Source organism: Aedes aegypti, chromosome 3 (genome assembly GCF_002204515.2).
Source record: "Aedes aegypti strain LVP_AGWG chromosome 3, AaegL5.0 Primary Assembly, whole genome shotgun sequence".
NCBI classification, from domain to species: domain Eukaryota; kingdom Metazoa; phylum Arthropoda; class Insecta; order Diptera; family Culicidae; genus Aedes; species Aedes aegypti.
The window spans coordinates 65,113,116-65,136,494 of NC_035109.1; the positions used below are offsets into that span (position 1 = coordinate 65,113,116).

Below are 23,379 nucleotides of genomic sequence, written 5' to 3' on the forward strand. Positions count from 1 at the left end.
CTAAATTTGAAGATAATATGTGGATTTTAGGCAATTTGCAAATTTTTCCGTGATTTTATACATGGGTCAAACATTTGCCCCGCTGATTCGAACTTTTGCCCCACTATGGGCCAAAAATTGTTTTCAAGCATTTATGCAAAAACTAATACACCTCAAAGCAACCTTATGATAGGCCTAGAAACGCCCTTACATAAAATATTGAAACAGATTTTATCTTCAATTGGTTCCATGCAACGAAAGTTTGACCAAAAATTACAATATTCACGTTGAAAAACAACAAATAGCTATAACTTTTCCAAATCTCAATCGGTTTTTATGATATTTGGATTGAAAGTCTCTTACTTGAATAGCATTCGAACCACCATGACATTTATAAGATTTGTTTTGAATTGAGCTAGAAATATTAAAAATAAACTCTTACCCCACCCGAACTTTTGCCCCACTTTACTCTACACACGCACACATGCATAGCCAGTAGGATTCTTACAGCTTTCTTAAAAAATATCTGCCAGATGTCCACATAATTCCCATTGGAATTTTCACAGGATGCTCATAGACATCAAATGAAAAATTGTAAATGTAAGAAAAATTCTTACATTCTAAACGTTTCCCACATAAGTCTCACATGGTTCCCGCAGAAATCACACCGCATCAGCATTTTCGCAGTATTCTGAACTCAGACTTAACTCTGCTAACCATACTATTTCTGTTGGACTTCTGAAGCTTTTCACAGGATCTTTACAAGAAACCAGTCGAATTTTCACGAATTTAACATAGGAACTCCTACAGGATAACCACAAAACTCGCAATGGATTCTCTCAGAATTTTCAAAGGATTTCTACAGGATTCTCATAAGAATATCAAGATTCTAACGGTATTTCCAAACGATTTACATACATACATTTCCGCAGAATTTTCACAATATGTATTCAGTTTTTCTACATAATTTCCACAGGATTCTCACAATATTTCTATTGGAAGACTAGGATTCACACTTGAATTCAAGGATTCCCATTTTACCATTCCCACTGTAATAGAAGAATCCACTCTGCACACTAAGCTCATACGGTGAATTTCACCGTACTCTCAACAGCTGAACAGTTCGGTGAAATAAAACACCATAATTCCGTCGAAATTTTACGGATTCCTGTGATTTTTCACGAAATACTGTAAAAATTTACCGTACTCCGTTAATTTATTTCACTGAACTGTTCAGCTGTTGAGATTTTACAGGAATCCGTAAAATAATGTAAGTGTGTGGGATCTTAAAATCCTCACTGCATTGGCAGGATCCGCACTGCAAAAAAAAAATCCACACTGGACACCCAGAATTCACATTGGAATCCCAGGATCAACACTGATACACCAGGATCTATATTGAAATCTGGGAATCAACTTTTCAATCTCAAGATTCTCACTTGAATCCCATTATTCACCTTGCAAGCAAAGAATCTAGGTGCAATCCACACTAAAATTCCAGAATCTACAGAAGAATCCTCAGATCCACACTGGCATTCCAGTACTCACACTGAAATTCCTGGATCCACATTAGAATCTAGGACTGGAATTCCAGCATCCACACTGTAGTACCTGGTTCCATACTGGAAGTCCAGGACCCACACTTGAATCCCAGGAGCCACACTGGAATCTCAGGACCACACTGTACCCCTGGATCCAACTTGAATCCCAGGGCCCACAATAGAATTCCAGGACCCACACAGGAATATTAAAATCCACACTGGAATCCCAGGACGCACGCTGGAATCCCAGGATCCACACTGAAATACCAGGAATCACACTGGACTACCAGGATCCACACTGGAATCTTAGGATTTACACCGGAATGCCGTGATCAACACTGGAGTCCCCGGATCCACATTGGAGTCCCAAGATCCACACTAAGATTTCGGGATGCATTCGAGAATACTTGGATCCAAGGTTCCACACCAAAATCCTTGAACCTAATGAAGTCCCATGATCTACACTGTAATCCTAGAATTCACACTGGAACCCCAGGATACACACTCAAATATAAGAACCCACGGTGAAATTAAAGAATTTATTTTGAAATCCCAAGGATCTACACTGGAATCCCAGGATCTTCACTGCAATCCCAAAATCCACACTGGCGCCTCAGGATCCACACTAGAACCACTGAAATACCATAATCTACACTGGTGTCCTAGGATCCCACACTGGAGGAACCACACTGGAATCCCAGTCTCCAAACTAGATGCCCAATATCTTAGGATCCGCATTTGAATGCAAGGATCCACACTACAATCTAAATATTCACACACGAATCAAATAATCTACACTGAAATACTAGAATCCATGCCGTAATCCTGCGATCCATACTACAATAAAAGGATCCACACTGAAATACCACAATCAACACTGGTGACCCAGGATTCACATTGCAATTCCAGTACCAATACTGGATTCCCAAGATCCACACTCGAACTCCAGCATCCATATTTGAATTCAGAAATCCATAATACAATCTCAAAAAATCACGCTGGAATCAAACGATCTACACTGAAATACCAGGATCTACACTGGAGTCCCAGGATCCACATTGGATTCCTTCGATCCATACTATAATAAAATAATCCACACAAAAATACCACAATCAATACTGGATTCACGGGATCCACACTAAAATCCCAGTATCCACGCTAAATTACCAAGATCGACACTGGAGTTCCAGGATGCATTCATTAACCCCAGCATCCGTACTGGAATCAAGGTATTCACACTGGAATCCAAGAACGCACACTTGAATCCTAGGATACATATTGGAGGCTTTCAATCCACACTGAAATAAAAAAAATTTCCACTGGAATCAAAGGTTCCACACTGGAATCTCAGGATTCCCACTACAATTCACACTGAAATCAAATTCAGATTGAAATACCAGGATCTAAACTGAAGTCCCAAGATCCATACTACAATCCTATGATCTTCACTGGATCCAAAGTAGTAATGCCGGCAGCTCGAACAATTGAAATATTTTATTCGCACTTCCAGAAAATAAAAGAAAATGAAAAACCCATATATGAGAAATTTTTAACTTAATTTTGAGTTATTTTTCTCTCCCTATTTCATTCGCTCCTTCTGTTGTTGTCAGAGAGCGAATAGCAAAACAACCCAAAAAGCGAACCTTTGTGCGTTACCTCAAATTTGAATAAGTGGCATAGTACTGGAAGTTGAGTTATTTGATCTGTCAGTTTAGTGAAAAGAACTTAGCCAGTAGGTATTTTTTCGCATGGCTGTAAATGAAAACAACTTCTACTCTATCAACTCAAAATTAGGTTAACGCACGAACGCCCCGAATTGAGTGGAATGAACTCACTTTTGCGGACTTCATTTTTTCCGTGCAGTGGAAGAAATCTGAATTCGAGAGTCTGTCATTAGACCGCTCTTGAGTTCTTTTACAAATTCAACAAAGACACCATCCCTCTAATTTGTCAAAAAATTAATTGTATTCATAAAACTAACTGATCTCAAAATAGATCAATGGTCAAAGATGTCAAAATAGGCTTTAAGTTGTTAAGCAAAGACCCTGCCTTAATGATTGTGGAATAGGGATCAAGTCTAGCCAGTCCATATAGAACAGGAAGTAATATAACAATCCTGCAGAAAGTTAATGACACGCAGTAAAATGAGTCAATGTACTTGAGATTGACAAAACACTTTTTTAGTCAAGCTTGGGAAACTGTTCCGCATGTGCAAAAGTTTCACCCATTTTGTAGAGATTCAGAAATGATTAACTTTAACTGTGCTTAACTTGGTGTAATTTTTAAGGTGGGTAAAGCGGAATTGAATTGAACTTTGTATGTCCATGTGCGTTGAACGAAAAATCGAAAACAAAACAAAACAAATTGAGCCTCTTGGTTTGGTACGACGATTAAGTATGACGAATCATACTTACTAAACAAAGATTTGTTTTTATGCAGGTGAGCCAAAAAAAAATATACCCTGCTAAAACCTTTTTGATGGATCCATCAAAAAGTAGCAGGAGTAGTTGAAAAAAAAAAACCGCAAAAAGAATAGCTTTTAATGGAGAGGGATTCCCCGGCAACCGATTCAACTTACCAAAACCGGTATGACTGTTTTCACATCCAGCCTTTCAAACCACATCAAAGCCAAACACGGAAAGCAAAGCTATTGGGTGCCGGGCCGTATAAATAGCCAGGCCATAAACAACACGCTTTCGTATACGTATTATCAGCGGTTAAACGATTAGTCTAATCAAACTCAATACAATGCAATGCTAGTGCTCGCCAGAGAGACCACGAGAGTTTGCAGATTGTTTCAAAAAAGACATTTTTCTCGGCCGAAAGTAACAGCCTGGCCCAACAGTGATGTGTTTACTTACAGCGACATCATCTGGCCAAAAGCTAACGTTAAGGTGCTTAAACAGGTTTAATAAAATTATACGAGTTTTTGTTGGAGTTCAATGCCAGTTTCATGACAGTCAAAATTTGATGCCACCGTAAACAGTTCATATATTTGGTGAAGTTTGTGTGATAGAAGTGGACCTAATTAAAGTCTGATTTTTGCTATAAATGCCTTTTTGCGACGGTATTCTAAATGAATTTCGTTTATGAGATGCCAAATGTTTGTATAATCACTTCTTTTTTAAGATTTACACTATCCCGCCTGTGGCTAGTGAGCAGGCTGTGACGTCCATATGTGTCTCCTTCCGTGAAAATCGGAATAGTACGCAAAACCCCGGCTGCTCATTATGCACGATTTCTTGGAAAATCTCCGTTTGGAATTTTGGTGACATTCCTTCAAGCAATCGCTTAAAGTTTTAGAAGAATGTCCAGCGCATTTGTTGGATAAAGATTGGTCCAAATCTCTAGAAGAACTCTTGGTTGTATCTACGCTCAAACCTGGTAAAACAACACGGTTCGAACAAAACGTGTAGGTTTCAGTGATGTATAATGCACACAATTGGAGCGTGATTTGTCATGGATATTTACATCGCATATATGAAGTTTACATACCGTGCAATCTTCTTTATTTTTAACAGTGTATGGAAGAATTCTTAGCTTACTTAAGCTTACATTCTCTGCACACTGGTTCTCCAAATTTGTGCTCTTCAAAATTTTATGTTTGTCTTCGATTCATCTTCACCATAAAGTAGTAATCATGAGTATAGATACTGACATCAACTAGCAATTACTCCGTGGATGACCAAAACAATACAAGTTACATAGAGATCTAATGAATTTCACAAATAGAGAGCTTCTCCGAGCCCATATTTTTGTGTTCAGCTTCAATACCAACCTAACCTAGCAATCCAAACCTAGCATTATTGTTCTTGAGCTGATGAATAGCATCCTTAATCACTCTCAAAATGGGGTTTGGGCCTGACGCAGACATTTTATCCTTTGTCGTGACCCTCATTGCCTGCGCTTTTAGCATCATTCAGGTGTTCATAGAAGTGCCGCTTTCATCAGAGTGCACATGCACATACCAACTGCCAAAGCTAGATAGTCGTCGGCTTATCGATGAGTTTGGAAACCGCTATTATTGGATTGCAACAATAGCGTATCTGCTACGAGATTCTACAACAGTGGTGATAAGACTTATCCTTGAAGACATCCGGGAGCTCTTAATTTCTGGATCGCTGCTTAATTATTGAGAAAAGAGTTTATTAGCATTCGATGAATCTAATTGGTAATCATTGTAGTTAGTCCATCATTTTTTTCTGCTTCTTATATGGTCGGCGTTAAGTCAGAGTGGACCAAGTGACATTTTTCATATTTTGAGAAAAACAGGTTTAAAGTCTAACGCTCTGTAGTTTTTGAAGTCGTTCAAATTTTAGTTCAATATTTTTACACATCTTTGTGTTACTTTCAAAAAATATAAAGTAAAGTGACAATCATGAAAAATCATAATCCAAACCTCTGAAAGAACGATTTTCTGATAGACTATGTACACTTGGTCCACTCTGACTGAGCTCAAGACCATCGTTCAGTGAGTTGGATCACTTTGACTGAACAATTTCTAGGAAAATAACAATCACTCAATGCTTGCATGGTCAAAATGGGTGCTCATCTCTAAGATAAGCAGATTATCAAGACCCTTCGACACTAGTATAGTAAATTATTCAATAATCAATATCGTTAATACCGAAATGAATGGCTTTACGATAGCTAGAAAATTAAGGTTTTGCAGGACCAGGGTGTTGAAGGCCAGAAATATTCAAATATGTGTTCAGTCAGAGTGGACCAAGTGAAAATCTCGAGTACCGACCAAAATATACTGGTCCAATAAGCGGGTTCTAACATATTCCATACATTTACCATAGAACTACCATAAACTTCTATCGAACTCTGAAATTGACTCAAGAAATGCAATAATCAATCAGTTTATTGCTTTTCTACACTTGGTCCACTCGTCTGCACAGAAATTGTTGCGATTTCTGACCACCCATCCAAATATGGTAAATGATCAAAAATCAAAATCAAATGCATCGAATTAAGTAATATTTATGAATTTCTATTGATGGATAAGTAGAAGAATCATTCGATGTCGAAAAATCTGACAAATCTCTTGAAATGTTTTTCATTTCCTAGCATAACTCAGCGCGCTGATCATATTCGCTAGTATGGTAATAAGCACTTGGTCCACTCTGACTGCACACTTTTATCGATTTTTATTGATCATCCAAAGTGAATTTGTTACATATCTTTCGCAGTTTACAGCATTCATCAAATCTGATCAAAGTTTACCTTACCTCCGTAAGGTAATTTCGCATCTAATGAGAGAATATTACAATTTTCCCAAGTTTTGTACTTGGTCCCCTCTGACTTAACGCCGATCATGTGGAAAACACGTTATCTAAAGCATCTTCAATATCCAGTAACATAAACAAGCAGGATTTATTTTGAGCGAATGTTTTGTCGATGTAAACGTGTCACTATTCGAATTTATAGGCTGATTTACATGAAGATGCCTGTTTGCCACATGGACAGTATGGATATTATTTAGTGACTCTCCACGGTATTAACTCGAAATTGTCAAAAATGTCGAATGTGACATATATGCTGTTACATGTTCCTGGTGATTGAAATAAACAGATTATTGAATCAATTCTGTAATTCAGTTTTTGCAGCCGATTCCAATGATTTGAATCTACATGGAAAGACATTTGGTTCACCTGTAGAAGCAATATCTACATAACCGTTGAAGTGTGTATTCCATAAGTGTGTGGTATTGAATCTGCAACCCTATGCTTACAGTGGCGTTCTGATTACTTTATGCGGCATCCTAGAAGCCAAAGAATGTGAAGTTGGCACCCGATTATTAATCAGGCAATCAGGTAGGCATTGCGAACAAACCAACACCTCACTCTTCCAGTAACGTCAAAAGCAAAGCGCCAACCTTCGGTGGCACTCCCGTTTACCCACATCTATTCTGAACCTGAGACGAGACTCGCGGAGACGGTCTTTTTTTTTCCGCGGTTGTTGAGTTTGTTCTTCTTCCACTCAGTGTTTACAACAATCTTGCGCAAGTCGTTCAAGCTCTCACATGACCTTCTCTTCAAAAACCTTTTGAGTTTGCATCACACCGGAGCATAAACGGCATTTTGAGTATAATTTCATGCCAGCAAACGTAGCAGATATTATAAATAACTTGTCATGTGTATAGATTTATCAGCATCTTTGGAAAAACTACTCCGCTGACAGAGGTTTTTAATAATAGTTAATGATAATGGCATTGATATTTTTCCTCTTCGCGAGTCTCTCTCAGTTCTGGACCACACAATAAGCATTCTGAAAGTTCCTCATCAAAGAAATATGGCCACCATTTTCGTTCACTTGGGAATCCTTTAAGGACATATAGGAAGGAATCCCTGTCATGGCAGTGAAAATGGCTTCCTCACATATACAAACACATTTCTGGAAGTCCATATTATTTCTCAAAATATTTTTTATTTTTCTAATTTTACGCCGGCTGCTCGCTTGCAGGGCTGTCAGATACGTTGATGGTTACGTACGACATCAAGCAATCTTATTTAGTCGAAGGGGAAACGACTCAAATTGAAGTAGCGATTACTGGCAACAACATCTTATCAATTATAATTTCACTATTACCAACAAATAGGAGAATATTTTTTTGTGTACCACTAGTTTTATACAGTTATTAGTGGATTCAAAGGAGTTTCACCTTAACGTGAAGATGCATCAAAGCCAAACCTCGAATTTTCAAGAGCACGAATCTAGAGAACCAGACAACCGTTTGTGCTGAAAATGCTACTCATTAGTCACTCGCTGGTGGTGACCAGTCGATTAGATTTTCAGCACGAAAAGTTGTCAGGTTCTCTAGATTTGTGGTCTTGAAAATTCTAGGTCTGGCTTCGATGCATCTTCACCTTAAAAGGGTTCTGTTCAACCATCTGATTTTACGCTAAGGTTATCCTTGTAAGCCTTGCGAGCCGACTGATCCAGTTGAACGGCGTCTGTTCCAACTCCTTCTACATTGTTTCATGAGCCTTATCAGATCTACCAGTCTTCACAGACCGTGAAAGATAGACTTTTTCGAAAACTTTCGTTATGTATAACGGCATCATCAATTTGACGACTATATCGAAGTTGCTGCAGAATTATTCATTCAAATACATATAACACCACGCAAATCGATTCTTCTCAAAAAAGGCATATACATGCAAAAGTGGAGGCCATATAGAGGCATTGTTTGTAGTCATATGCAAATAAGCTTTTGCAAAGAAAAGAAGTTTCCATCCGAAATGGAACCTAGAACAATAATCCTCCGGAAATCTAGTGGGTTGGTGTCAGACCCTGCAAGCCAACCATATAAATACATCAGCACAAGAACGTCAACCAGAGAATACGGACCAGAATTATCGGCAAAGACCACAGCGACGAAAATGAACTAGCCATTGGAAACTGGGTACGTGGAACTCATCGGAAGTATACGCATACACTTCGATGTACTGAAGGTCGGTGGTTTCGGTATCGCAGCGCTGCAAGAGGTGTACAATAGGGTGCGGCTTATTTTTCGAAAGTTCTCAAAACTAAAAATTCGTGTGCTCTACTGAATTTAAATCACATGAAAAGAGAAACCTCAAAATCTGAGCCAAAAATATTAACATTTAGAGGTGGCGCAAGCGTCTTGAAGGTGAATTTTCAAGTTATAAAAAATGACCTTCAGTGAAGCAAACATAACTTTGTTATTTTTCAACCAATTTCAAAACTTTTAACACCATTATCTTTAAAATTAAATTTATGAAAACATTGTGGAACATCAAATTTGGCTACAATCAAAACTAGTCATAGTTTGAAATATTTTTAACCAAATTTTTCCTCATTGTACTAAAATTTTCAATTTTGTTTGACCATAACTTCCTAAATACTCGATCGATTCCAAATCTTTTAACATGTTTTTGAAGCAAATTTAGTTGTTTTCAAACCTTCCATACAACACATTTTTCTTTAAAATTGTTTTGACCAAGCTATTCGACAAAAACTACCCAAAAACATGATTTTTTAATGAAAAATATCAAATTTCTTTGGATTATTTAAGTTTTTTCGCCGGAAATTGCATTTTTGATATAAAACTTAAATTTATAATGCATCTTGCCTTTATTAATAGTTGAATAGTGCGTATATTTTTAAAAATATGCAAACATATTTTTGTTTTAAAATTATTAAAAAAAATGTTGCAAAGTCCTTCTTAAAGGTTAAACAAATGAGAAAAACTAGTTTCAGCTTTAAAGATAATATTTAAGTGGCAAAAATTTGGAAAAACTGGCATTTTTCGTTAAAAAATCGTGTTTTTGTGCAGTTTGTGCTTAATAACTTGGTCAAGACATTTTTTTAGTGAAATGTGATGTATGAAAGGTTTGAAAACATTTGAAATAACTTCAAAGGCATGTAAAAAGATTTGGAATCGGTTTAGCAATCATGAAGTTATGGCCAAACAAAGTTGAAATTTTTAGTAGAATGAGGAAAAATTTGGAATAAATTAGTTTTAACTAATATCTGTTTTGATTTTAGACAAATTTGATGTTCTACAAAGTTCTCATAAATTTAATTTTGCAGGTATGGATGCTAAAAGATTTAAAATCGCCTGAAAAATAACAAAGTTATGTTTACTTCACTGAAGGTCATTTTTATAACCTGAAAATTAACCTTCAAGACGCTTGCGCCACCTCTAAATGTTAATATTTTTGGCTCAGATTTTGAGGCTTCTCTTTTATTGTGATTTCAATTCATAAGAGCATACGAATTTTTAGTTTTGAGAACTTTTGAAAAATAAGCCGCACCCTAGTGTAGAAAGACGCATTTTACATGCAGCACGAACGCGAGTAGGGTCAAATGGTCCCAAATGCCACTGTAAGAATTTGTGTCGTTTTCTCCTAATGAGATCCACATATTAACGCCATTCGAAGTCCTAACAGTAACTTTACAATACTTGCTAGCTTCATCATGAAAACATTTTCCAAATTTAAGTTTGGAAATCATTCCCAGAACGTTTCAATAGACCATTTCCGTCAGACCTGACACCATATTTTTATATTTTTTCTGGGAAGATAATGATATCGAACTAAAATTTCCGTTGTTATTTTTTGTTTTTATGCATTCTTGATTGTTTTTACAAATTTTCAAAAATTGACTATTTCACCACTTTTGGAGGCATGCGGAACGAAAATAGTAACCCTAAGAGTGGTGAATAAATCCTAAAACTGGTAACCCTATGAGCAGCTGTTATTAACGTTTTGAAACGTCAAAAAACAACTCAATTCACAACAAGCGGCAAACGTATTACTGGAGCGATTTGTAGGGTCCCAGCTACGGCATCCGGTTTGTAACGTCGGAGTTTAAAGTGATATCTGCAAGAAGTGTTGTCGACTATGGGCTCGAACTTACTGGTGAGTAACAATTATAGATTTCCGATAGTCTTTCAAATCCAGAATGAATCTTTAATTTGACCAGGACACGAAAACGAAACGAGATTGAACGACCCGGCCAACCGAAGTGGGATGTATCCGTCCGGAAGCTTGCAAATGGGTCACGTTAGAGTGTACACGATTAGCGATGCGATTACTGAGTACCAACGACTGAACGGCTTTGCTGCCCCCGATGGGTTAGGATGCGTTTGGGCTGCCAGTAGAGATTGCGATCATGCAGCGGAAAATTGCGGTGGATAAATCGATCAAGCAGAAGTCAGAACATAGAGCAGATGCGAGAACAGAACAACTGCAGTTGTTGCTGATGATGTATGCGGATGGAACTTGAGATGGAGTAGAGTATCAGAAGAAGGCTCCCTGACCTGATACTGTTGATGAGATGATGTTGGCCGATGAGCAAAATGATGACAATGAATGCGGTGCCAAAGTGAAGAAAAAGGTTTTTGATACAATGGTATTTTAAAACCACGAGATTTGCGAAAACATTTCACGATGGGGGGCTGATCTTGGAAATACAGAATCAAGCTACAAAAGCACTAAATTGGAAAATTTCTTGGTTGCAACATTGAATTGAAAGAAATGACCATTCTGATTTGGACCAACCATTCGGAACACTTGGAGGAAGTGCTTTTTGTTGCTGTGCATTCTTCGAATATTTTTTTATGTAAATTAATTGATTTAGGGTTATCCCGATATGGTAATAGCAGGGTTGGTAGAAGGTCTCTTTTAAAATATTCGGTCATTCTTTTGATACAAGTCCTTAAAAGTATCCATTTTTAATGGAGAGTATCTAAATCTATATTTTAACCAAAATTATCGCTAAAGACACTTTTTTCCTAATACTGCTTGCAGTGAATCATGGAAAAAAATCAAGTGTTTAGAGAGAGACTATTTCACAGGTTCCAATGTCTTCACAGATTCCTAGATGAAAAACTTCAGGTATTCTTTTAGTGATTTTTGCGAGATATTTATGGCATTTTTTTTAAAGAAACTCCTCCAGAGAACTCTCCAGAAAATGTGCTAGGGTGCGGAGCTACTTGGGCGCTTTCATGATTCACTTTGGCATGTGGGGTTTTTTCTCGGCCAAATTGTCTGAAACTTTACAATAAAAAGCATTTCAATACGACGCATATTGTGGCCAAATATGAGCTTTGTAGCTTATAACAACACCGCCGAAGTGAATCAATAGTGCCAAGAATAAGCCCTGCTAACCATTGTAGCAATTTAAAAAAATAAAGTTTCATCATAGATTAGTTCAGGATTTTCATGATAAATTTCTTCATGATTTTTTTTTTTTCAAAATATTTTCAATATTATTTCTGCATATTTCTTTTATGATTCTTGTCTGGGTGAATTCCTGAAAAAAAACCTTGAAAACTTCCTTTTAAAATTTATATAATGATATCGGACGTTTTTTTTTATTAAAAATCCATTAGGGTTTTTCCTGCGTTCATTCTTAGAAAAAATACCTAAACTCTGAAACAATTTTCTTAGAGGACTTCGTTAAGAAGTCTGTAATAAATAACCTAGTAGTATCCGAATAAAATTTTGAACAAATAAATTAATTGCTGATGAATCTCCTGGAGAAAATTGTAATAAAAGAGATACAATAATATTTGACGCAATATAACGAGAAACTTCCAAAATATATCTCGCGTTTTGTATCGTACAGGCGTATCTGCAGTGATCTATTTCTCTTCGTTGATTTTTCTTTGATTATAGATGGGCTTATTCATAAATTTCATAATGCCAAAAATGGTCATTTTTGACACCCATTCATCCCCTCGTAACGCTTTTTGTATGAATATTCTACAAACTTTGTATGAGCTGTAACATCTCAAGGACACCCATCCACCGCCTCTATAGAGCATTATGAAATTTGTGAATGGACCCAATATGTTTGAAATCAAAATTCTGAGGAACCTTTTTTTATCTCCTGGTCCATGTAATGTTTTTTTCGTTATCTTAATGCAAGTTATTTTTGGTCTATTTTTGCTTCCTGTTTTTTTTTTCAGACAAGGGGTCACTAAAGTATCTATTTTCATGACACTCAGTCACTACCAGCCCTGTAAATGACATTCCTCTTGTTATTGTCGCAAAAAAAATCAACGGACTATGGATACCTGCTACCTTGAGGTGGTATTAGTTGAAAGGGGTTCACCAAGGTCTATTCCACGCAGTTTTTGGAAAAATTCGTTTACTGTATTTTCCAGAATTCCTCCAAAAGTTCAATCGCCTTTTTTCAACCAACATCATATAAATTTCTTCAAAAATGTTCCACAGTTTCTTTTAGGGATTGCCCCAAAAATTCCCCAATAAACCCGACCACAAATTACTCATAAAATGTCTTCCGAAATTTCTCTGAATATTTCTCCTACATTTTAGCTAGGAACTACTCTTGTACTTCTTCCAAACATTTCTTGATGAATTTCTCTAGCTTAAACCTCAATGGATTCGTTCATTTGAAGTTTCACACCACTAAAATATTACAAATTTAATATTACAGCAGTTATTATCCATTTATTCTTATGATTATGATCAGTATGAGCAGTATATTATCCATTTATTCTTATGATCAATCTTTCGCAACAATTATCCAAAGACTCGATTTTTTATAATTATCTTAGCGATCTAAAAAATCCTCCAAAACTACCTCAGAGCGAAAGAGGTATTTTTTTTTCAGAGCTCCTTGCAGGTGTTCATCATTTTCGAAATACTTCTCGGATTTTTTTTTAGGAATTTCTTCAATAATAACATCTGCATGATTCCCTGGAGATATTCCTGAATACGTTCTTCGAACACTCCTTTGGAAATTTTCTCAATTTGGTTCTGGATGAAAAAAATGAAGGAATCTTAGAAGTAATTTCTAAAGGTGTCCTTATACTTATAAAATCCTGGTAGAAACCTTAAAGAAATCCTATACGTTGACGTGTCCACACTGAACCTCCCACCCACTCAAAAGCGCGACTTAATTCATAGACGTTCTCAAAACGCTGGGGAGGTGATTTCGATCCGTATATGATTTTCTCAAAACTCATACAAATACGTTATGATTTCAAGAGGCATCATGCAAACATGCGATCTTTTCAAGAGGGGTTAAAATATCAACAGAAAATCATGAATGCTTGAATAAAGTATTTAACAAACTTAAAAGGCGTACCAATTGGGAAACAAAGCCAATATTTTTTTCTCGAAATTGGTCTATTTCAAATGTAAGAGTAAGAGGATGATTATCGGAGACATAGCTGGCAAACCTCTGGTCACACCGTTCAACGGTCCAGCAGCACTTGCTTCTGTTGCGATTTCTCGTTCAAAGATCCGTCATCGTTTTCATCGTCATCATCAAAAGCAGTTTGTTATTCGCTGAAAATATGTTCACTGTCACTGAAGGTGTCTGGGCTCGGTTGGTCCAGGATCTTTTTGTAACGGGAATTTGCTTGACTTCCTTGGGCATAGACTATCGTCGTACCTGCCACATGATATACGAATGCGAAAATGGCAACATTGGCAAAGAATAAATGTGGAGGTGCTAATAAAAACACTGAGAAGCAGGCTCTGTCCCAGTTGGGACGTAATGCCAAAAAGAAGAAGAAGAATGTTCACTGTGTTTCAGTTGAAGAACAGAATACAGTGAACACATTTTCATGCAAAATTTTGTTGATTTTCAACGAAAATTGCAAACCCTAAAATTGATGACGGATGATTGTTCCAGTTCCATCTCGAACACGAATGATGCGAACAGAACCATCGAGCTCCTCAAAACCCACGATGCGTTGCGTCTACAGGTAAGCTCGTTCACAGTTTCCATGCTGGCTACGGAGAAATGTGTCTTTGTGTCGGTCACGTTCCGCACCGTCTAGGGGAACATACCGGTAAAAGGCGAACGCACGGCGTCTCTTCCGATTCACCATCGTTGGTTAGTTGTTTTTCCGTGGCTTTGAAGATCGTATGGTGCTGGTTGTGCAGGTGCCACATCCGGCTGTGTCCTTGGAGTCGGAGTAGCAACAGTTGAGTCCAACTCGTCATCTTACGGTAGATCCTCTGACTGCAAACACACAAAAAAAAAAAACATTTTTATTTCATAGGACCTTTTCGCAATACGATTCTTACCATTGATGTTTTGCGCTCCGGATTGTTGCCGGTCGATTATGTTCCGCAGTCTAGTCTACCAGTAGAAATCTCGTCTTCATCCACCAGCATGGCCTTGGAATCGAAATCCATTCACCTTACACCTTCGTTTGTAGTTCAAAAACTTTTCGAACAGTTGCCGAAGCACACTTCACACGACACGAAAAACACATACGACCGGGAGAATCCTGTTTCTGTGATGGAGCTGGAAGAGCCGGAACTTATGACGGCCAGAATCAAGGCGACGGAGGATGTTTCCGATATGAAAACAAAAACAATCATATCTGTCATGATTGACAGTCAGCTGTTTGGCCGGCTCTGCCAGCTGATCAAAAATTCACCACAACGTGTTGAAAAATCATGGGGGAACAGGGGGTCGAGAGGGATATCAGCATGAAATATTTTTTTGGAGACCGTGGGGTGAAACGGCGTGCCGCAAGTTTTTCACTGTTTTCCAATAGTTATAGGCTTCAAAACATATGGGTCTCTTAGGAAAGTTTGATCAGTAAAATGAAAGAAAGCTTGTGAGCCAATAAAAATTTTTCACGGAAATGGTCTATTTGTATTCTTTGCCAAACGATGTTAAAATATGTTTACCCAAGTGTTGCCGCCACAACCCTTAGACATAAACTCATAGATTTTTCTTAATTTTCCGGTGAAATTTGATATTTTTCCCTTTTTCGCCTAAATATTAATGTTTTTCGATGATTTTATAAAGGAATAAGCGTTTCCATACCACACAGCAAACTCATGGAGAAACATGATTGCCAACTACTAGTTCTCCATTAGACTGATGCAAATTTTGAAATTTTTGCTCCCCTATGCTTAAACGGTGTCAATTATGATAAAAAATCTTCTTCTTCTTTCTGGCGTTACGTCCCCACTGGGACAGAGCCTGCTTCTCAGCTTAGTGTTCTTATGAGCATTTCCACAGTTATTAACTGAGAGCTTACTATGCCAATGACCATTTTTGCATGTGTATATCGTGCGGCAAGTACGAAGAACTCTATGCCCTGGGAAGTCGAGAAAATTTCCAATCCGAAAAGATCCTCGACCGGTGGGATTCGAACCAACGACCCTCAGCTTGGTCATGCTGAATAGCTGCGCGTTTACCGCTACGGCAATCTGGGCTCCTAATGATAAAATGATAAAAATCATTCTCCCAAAATTTGAAGTGATTTGAAAGAAATTTGGTTGTGCACACGCAATTTGAAGTTTATATGGAAATTACTATGAAAAAGGCAAAGCTTTTGTGTTCAGTCCTCTAACTGCCCGAAATAATAATCTATGGAAAAGTGTACAAACTCTTCTCATGTGAAATCTTCCCAGCTACAACTTTGACGAAGACCACATTTTGATGGGACGTAAGGATAATTTGTTATGATTGATAACAAAGTCCATGTAAACCATGTTGAGATGATCATTTACTTACTTTCAAAGCAACATTGCTTTTTGCTGAAGAACATAGTAGCCTGGTTTACTTTGATCTATTCTTTCCACCAGGAGCACCACTGTTGCCTGCCGGGCAGTTGGTTCAGCATGCAAAATGCATACCCAGTTTATGATTATGAATAGCAATTTATCTTGACGTCCAATTTAATTGCTCAGGTTGGCCAGGAGGAATTCAGACCGATGATTGGAAAGTTCAGCGCCCACCGGCTGACGAACGAGAACGGCCTAAAACTGATTGATTTCGCTGCCTCCAAGAATATGGCCATTCATAGCACCTGTATCCACTATGGGCGGTTTCCATACAGACTGGCGGCCAAAAATATTTTTTCCATCTCATGTCGTATTTATGAGTTTAATGATACAAATTTGACGTTTTATTTTCAAAAACAAGTTTTCGAGACTAACTTTTGAATAGGACCTATAGCGAAATATTAAACTTTGTTACTTATAATGCATATAAGCCATTTATGCGATTAACGTTGTGCAAACCATTATAAATATTAGAACTTACATAGAAATGATGATTTGAATGATTTAGCGAAATTCAGTTATTTTCTAAACTTGTTTTTAGCTGTTTTCAATAGAAAATGGTTAAAAATATTGAAAAAATTCAAAAACCCTTAAATTAAAAAAGTGCAAATTTGTGCAGCTAAATTCTTTACGATCCTTTAGTTTACATCCCAAAGTGCCCTTGGAACTGAATTTAAGCCTGGGACAACTTGGGACAAAAAAGTACTCGATGTGAGAACTAAAATCTTATTCGATTTTTTTAATTGCTTCATAAAAAAGACATCATAAAAGCCACTATTTTGAAGCTTTTTTTATTTGTTTTATTGTTTCTAGGAAGCCTTTTTTGTAAGCTTTCAAATGGTGTAAAAACATTTTACATAAGTATTATAGAAAAAAAGTTATATTAATTTGAGTAAACCATAGTTTTTGTTAATAAAAACAAGTTTTACTCCATAGGCTCAACTTTGGCACCTCATATCTGAGTGTGCAATGCAAATCATGCCCTAATATTTTAGCGATTTCTTAGCAGACATGTTTACAATGAAATGGCGAACAAGAATTGAAATTTGGGGCACATCACTTTTTTGATTATTGGCCACCTGATAAGCCATAGTGGTATCCAGCACAGCCTCCCGTTTCACGTGGAGATGACCTCAGCAGACAGAATAACAAATAGACTACGTTCTGATTGAAGGACGGCACTTCTCCGACATTATCGACGTCAGAACTTATCATGGTCGATGCACAGTGGCCGCATCCCATACAAATGCTGGCCAAAAGTACAATTCTCATTCAAAACGTTCAAAAATGCTAATTATATGACAAAACATGACTTTTAGAGGTAATTTGATAGAAATAGTCGCTGAAACAGAAAATCGTTATTTCCGGTACATTTGACATACTTACTTTAAAATAGCACATTTTTTTAATAGCACATTTTTTTAATTCACGCAATGAAATCCGTATCCAAATCAAAATCAAATGAAACGTCATTATTTCGATGCCAATTTGAAGTTAAATATCGTGGGCAAGCTCGAGGTGGTTTTTGAATCTATTCAGGAGCTTATAATGGAGAAAAATGCAATATTTATATCAAGTAAAATGGTCCAATGGGCTGATTCGTAGTGTAACTAAAAAATATTTTTTCTTATCTTGGCGCAAAAAAGCGCAAGTTAAGCCATAGTACATCGAATACTATGGAATATTTGCCACACATTGAGGGGTAAGGGGTCATTTTAGAGCGTTTCCCAGATATCTTGCACCACCTTTGAAAAAATGCCTCATTTTTGAAGCAGCTCTATATTATACACTTCTTGACTTTCTCAAATAGTTAACATGTCAAATATGGTTCGAAATATCTTCAAAACATAGCCTTAGGTATATTCTTTCGAATGGGACCGGTTGAGAAAGATTTGGCCATGATTTAGTACAGAAACTGCAATTTCTATAGAACAACCTTAACGAAATTCAAAAAATCCAAAAGGGTCAATTTCAGCTGACATCTCTCCAGGTCACATGCTGTTAAAAATCTAAATATACACCGATCGATCTGAAACTTTGGGTCATTGTTATTCAATACTGAAGAAAGCAGGAAAAAATATTCCAGAAGGAATTTGCAAATTTCATTTTTTTGACTTTTGGCCAGCCTAAGGCCACTGTGCGATGTTAGGACTCAGATCCAGTCGTCAAAATTACCTTTGCATTGAGTTGCTTCGATTCATAAAACAAGGAGAAAGAGAATGCACGATCCTTTTTTTCGAATCCAACAAGGCTTTGATTTGCTCCAATCATTTCGGTGAAAACACTGCATCATATATCTGAATTATTTGTGGATCTTTCGACTAAGCAGACTACACTGCAGGAGGATAACAAACATTGTTGGCATGCCTAGCAACCAATGAAGTTTTCTTTTCATTGCGAGTTCACAAAGTGCGTGTCAGTACCTACCGTTTTGATTCATATTACGGACACTTAAGGCCTCAGTGAAGTATAACCCAGCAGAGAGCATACAAAACAAATCATTCTGTATGATTCTTTAGCGTTATCAAGCGTTGGAAGCCCTTAACTTTCGAATGGTGGGTAAAGAATTCGCTTCCGCAACTTGAATAATTTTTAATAAATCAAAATGTGTGGCCTTTTCATGATTCTTATTCCGGACGCTTCCTCACTTTTGCCTCATATTCCGGACACTTTGATTCGAATTCCGGACAGCTCATGATAATCATTAATGGAACAGTCAAATCATTAATTGAAATCGTCAAACCACTAAAGAGACATCTAAGGTAGTTGGGCATTATGAATTTTCAAAGATATTTGTGGAAAATGCTTACTTAAACGAGCTTCGAAATCGAGAACTTTTAAACGGCAAAAATTGAAACATTTCGTGTGAAATGTTTCCCATACAAAGTAGAGTGTCCGGAATTTGAAGCTGTCCGTAATATGAATCAAAACGGTAGTTAACAAATAAAATTTCCTTGCTTCTATAAATAATTCACGAACTTGTGTGACAAAGCGATTCTCCTGAAGTTCTTGTTTAGTAGCAGTTGGTTTGACCATGTGTCTTAACAAGATGTTAATGTAATCTTTTTATTATAGCCACAATCAGTTTCAAATGTATTTATTGAAGAAAATGATGGGATTGTCATCAAATATGCATTCTTACAACATTGGCGTAATACACGAACAGAAGCATTAACTCTGTAGCGCTGTTGGCGGTATGGGTTGTTTCAAATATGGATGTGATTTATGGAACGGACCCTTCGACACATTGTAATTCAATTCTTGATATTATGTTACGAGTCAAATCACTATCTGGTGATGGTGAAACTGCGCCCAAAACTAACGTACGGTACCGACGGCCGTCGCGGTATCATCTAGAACGGATAAAGCAACCGGATGTCGCAAGTTTATACGCCCAGCACCTCGAGGCTGAATTACCGGAAGAGGGTGAGTTAGATAAAGCCCTCTTGAGAACTGCTGGAGTACAGTGAATGCAGTCATCTACGATGCAACTGAAAGCAATTTAGGGTACGTGGGACGGATTCAACGGAGCGATTGGTTTGACGAGGAATGTTGGCAAATTCTGGAGGAGAATAATACAGCGTGGGTGGATCGTTACAGACGGAAACGGCAACACCAGACCTGGCTCATTCGGGAGAAAAAACCACCGCCAGGAGCAGAAGGAGTGCAAAGAGATGAAACAGTTGTGCCGGTCTCAAGAAACACTGAAGCACTGAGAGCGCAGGCAATGAAGATCGAGATAACGGAAGAAAAGCCTTCGTCAGTACTGCGAACGATGAAAACTAACAAGGCCCTACTTTAAGTTAGGTTAAGGATGACATTCACTAGTTCAAGAACAATAAAGCTGCTGCAAATGATGGGATCAAAGCTGAACTCATAAAGATGGGCCCGGAGAGGCTGGCCGTTTGTCTGCGCTGGTTGATAGGCACAACCTGGGAATCGGAACAGTTACTGCAGGAGTAGAAGCGGTTATACTCCACCTACAAGAAAGGCGACAAGTTAGATTGTGAGAGCTTTCGAGTGATCACCATTATAAATGCGGCCTACATAGTGTTATCCCAGATCATCTTCCGTCGCCTTTCACCTGTAGTTATAGAGTTCGTGGGAGGCTACCCAGCCGGCTTCGTTAAGAGCCGTTCGACAACGGACCAGATCTTTACCCTACGGTAGCGAATTCTCCCATAATGTCGTGAAGAGCAAGTCCCAACGCATCACTTTTTCACCGATTTCAAGGCGGCATACGATAGTATCGAGCTCTGGAAAATCATGGACGAGAACAGCTTTCCCGGGAAGCTCACAAGACTAATGAGAGCAACGATGGAAGGTGCGCACAATTGTGTGAAGGTTTCAAGCAAACATTCCAGTTCGTTTCAATCCCGTCGGGGAGTACGACAAGGTGATGGACTTTCGTGCCTGTTGTTCAATATTGCGCTAGAAGGTGTTATGTGGAGAGCCGGGCTCAACAGCCGATGCACGATTTTTACGAGATCCAGTCAATTTGTTTGCTTGGCGGATAATATGGACAATGTCGGCCGAACATTTGAAAAGGTGGCAGACCTGGGGTTGGACTAGTGGTGAATGCGGCCAAGTCAAAGTACATGCTAGAAGATGGAGCCGAGCGCGACAGGGTTCGTCTAGGTACCAGGGTTACGATAGACGGGGATACGTGCGAGGTGGTCGACGAGTTTGTCTACCTTGGATCCATGCTGACGGCTAATAATAACGTTAGCCGTAAAATTCGGAGGCGCATCATCAGTGGAAGTCGGGCCTACTATGGCCTCCACAAGAAGCTGCGGTCACAAAAGATTCACACTCGCACCAAATATACCATGTACAAAACGCTCATAAGGCCGGTAGTCCTCTACGGGCATGAAACGTGGGCGATGCTCGAGGAGGACTTGCAAGCACTTGGAGTCTTCGAACGTAGGGTGATTAGGATGGTCTTTGGTGTACAGGAAAACGGTGTAAAGCAACGAAGGATGTACCATGAGCTCGCGCAACTCTACGGCGAACCCAGTATCCAGAAGGTGGCCAAAACTGGAAGGATACGATGGGCAAGGCATGTTGCAAGAATGCCGGACAGCAACTCTGCAAAGATGGTTTTCTCTTCGGATCCGGTTGGTACAAGAAGGCGTGGAAAAGTGGGTGGATCAAATGCGCATCGATTTGGCAGACGTGGGGCAGAATTGAGGATAGAGAGATGCGGCCACAATCCGAACATTGTGGCATGAAATTGTTGATTCAGTATTATCTGTTCAAATGTTCACTAGATAAATGAATGAATGAATGAACCGTATGTAAACTATACTGTTAATTTTTTACGACTCTATTTGATTTTATCGATATCCGAGTCTTTTCAAACCCTTATAAGATTTAATGAAACTCTGAGAAAAATAATCGTAAAAAGATCTCATTTGTCAAAAAGAAAGATTGTTAATCATCTTTGTTTATTTACTGGGAGGGAGGCACAGATACTTCACACGAAATATGATACAAAGGTTCTCTGAACTGCAAGACAGCTCCAGCTTTCCAACGACAATCAAGAAAGACTAGATGAAAATCGCTAGTTTTCTTTTGTTGTGTACCGTAATCCGGGGCAAATTGATCACTTTTTTACAACTTTTTGTTGTGTTATCCTTCGGAATGCAAATCTTGTCAAATAAATTTCTACAAAATCAGTACTCCATTGATCTTTATCACTTTTTGTAATCGACTTTTCATGAAATAATATAAAACATATCATAAAAATAGTTTTAATATTAAAAAAAAATAAATGACACATTGAGGCGAAATTGATCATCATATAACGAAGCAGTTTTAAGAATAAAAAATTTTCCTGTCTACTAAATTTGGGTCTCTTGGGTCTCCTGAATTTGAAAATGATGTCAAAGTTCTTACAACTTGAGTATTTGATCATTTTATTGCAAAACTAAACTTTGAATATCTGCTTAATACGCCTGAATGTAGGCAATTTCCCTCGAAATAAGCACATTATTTAAGAATAAACGGTTTTATGAGCAAAAAACTATACATGCTATACTGTATGATTTCAAAAATTTGTTCAGTAGTTCATACTTAAGCTAACACAACATTTCAAACACTAAAAGTTGACATGTAGGCATAGCACCAGTGGATTGTTTAGCACCGACATTTACAACTGCATTGCTTACACCTTCAAAAACTGTGAATGTTTTTGTGCAAAACTGATCGTAATAAAAATTGAATAGTTCAAAACCATCTTTAGACATCTATGAACTAGAAAACATGGAATGTCTGTGGTGCCAACGAAACCTTCAGCATCCTTGAGTGGAAATTGTTTTTGGTCCCGACCTGATCAAAATCACCCCAGTGATCAATTTGCCCCCGGATTACGGTACCTCCGATCTCTCCGGACAAATATTGTTTAGGATCCCTGTTCACTGTGACCGTTCATAGCAACAGAATCTCGGCTCACATGAAATTTGATCCCAATCAATTCATTATATATGTTCTCAGTTTGTTGACTGAGGATTCCTGAAACACCTGTGAGCTACATTCAAATGTTTACAAAAGATTTCGCATTGGTCAAATAATTATTCCATGACTGATGCATGCCAAATCATAAGTTGGCGATATGACTGATTCTGTCTGAGTAGATCGGAAAAAAGAAGTTAATATTGATGGTAAAACTTGACGGGCCATGCAGCGCGCAAATTGTAGCAAATACAGGGTCCGAAAGGGTACCTCTTATGGAAATTAAGTTTTTGAACTTGTGTTTTTTGCATTGTTCCAGTTCGATTGAGCATATAGGGCTAGATTGTTACGGTTTTTAAATTCTG

General features: G+C 37.9%; 1 protein-coding gene and 1 long non-coding RNA gene across 2 annotated transcripts in view; both read left to right on the forward strand.

Annotated features, from left to right (window-relative positions):
• The window catches only part of LOC5578738 (glia-derived nexin), a 35,645-nt gene that overhangs the window by 10,043 nt on the left and 2,223 nt on the right, over positions 1–23,379 (forward strand). The window lies entirely within an intron of this gene.
• On the forward strand, positions 10,312–11,500 carry LOC110677984. Its single transcript, XR_002501361.1, has 2 exons — positions 10,312–10,912; positions 10,977–11,500. It is a non-coding gene; the product is annotated as an uncharacterized LOC110677984 (long non-coding RNA).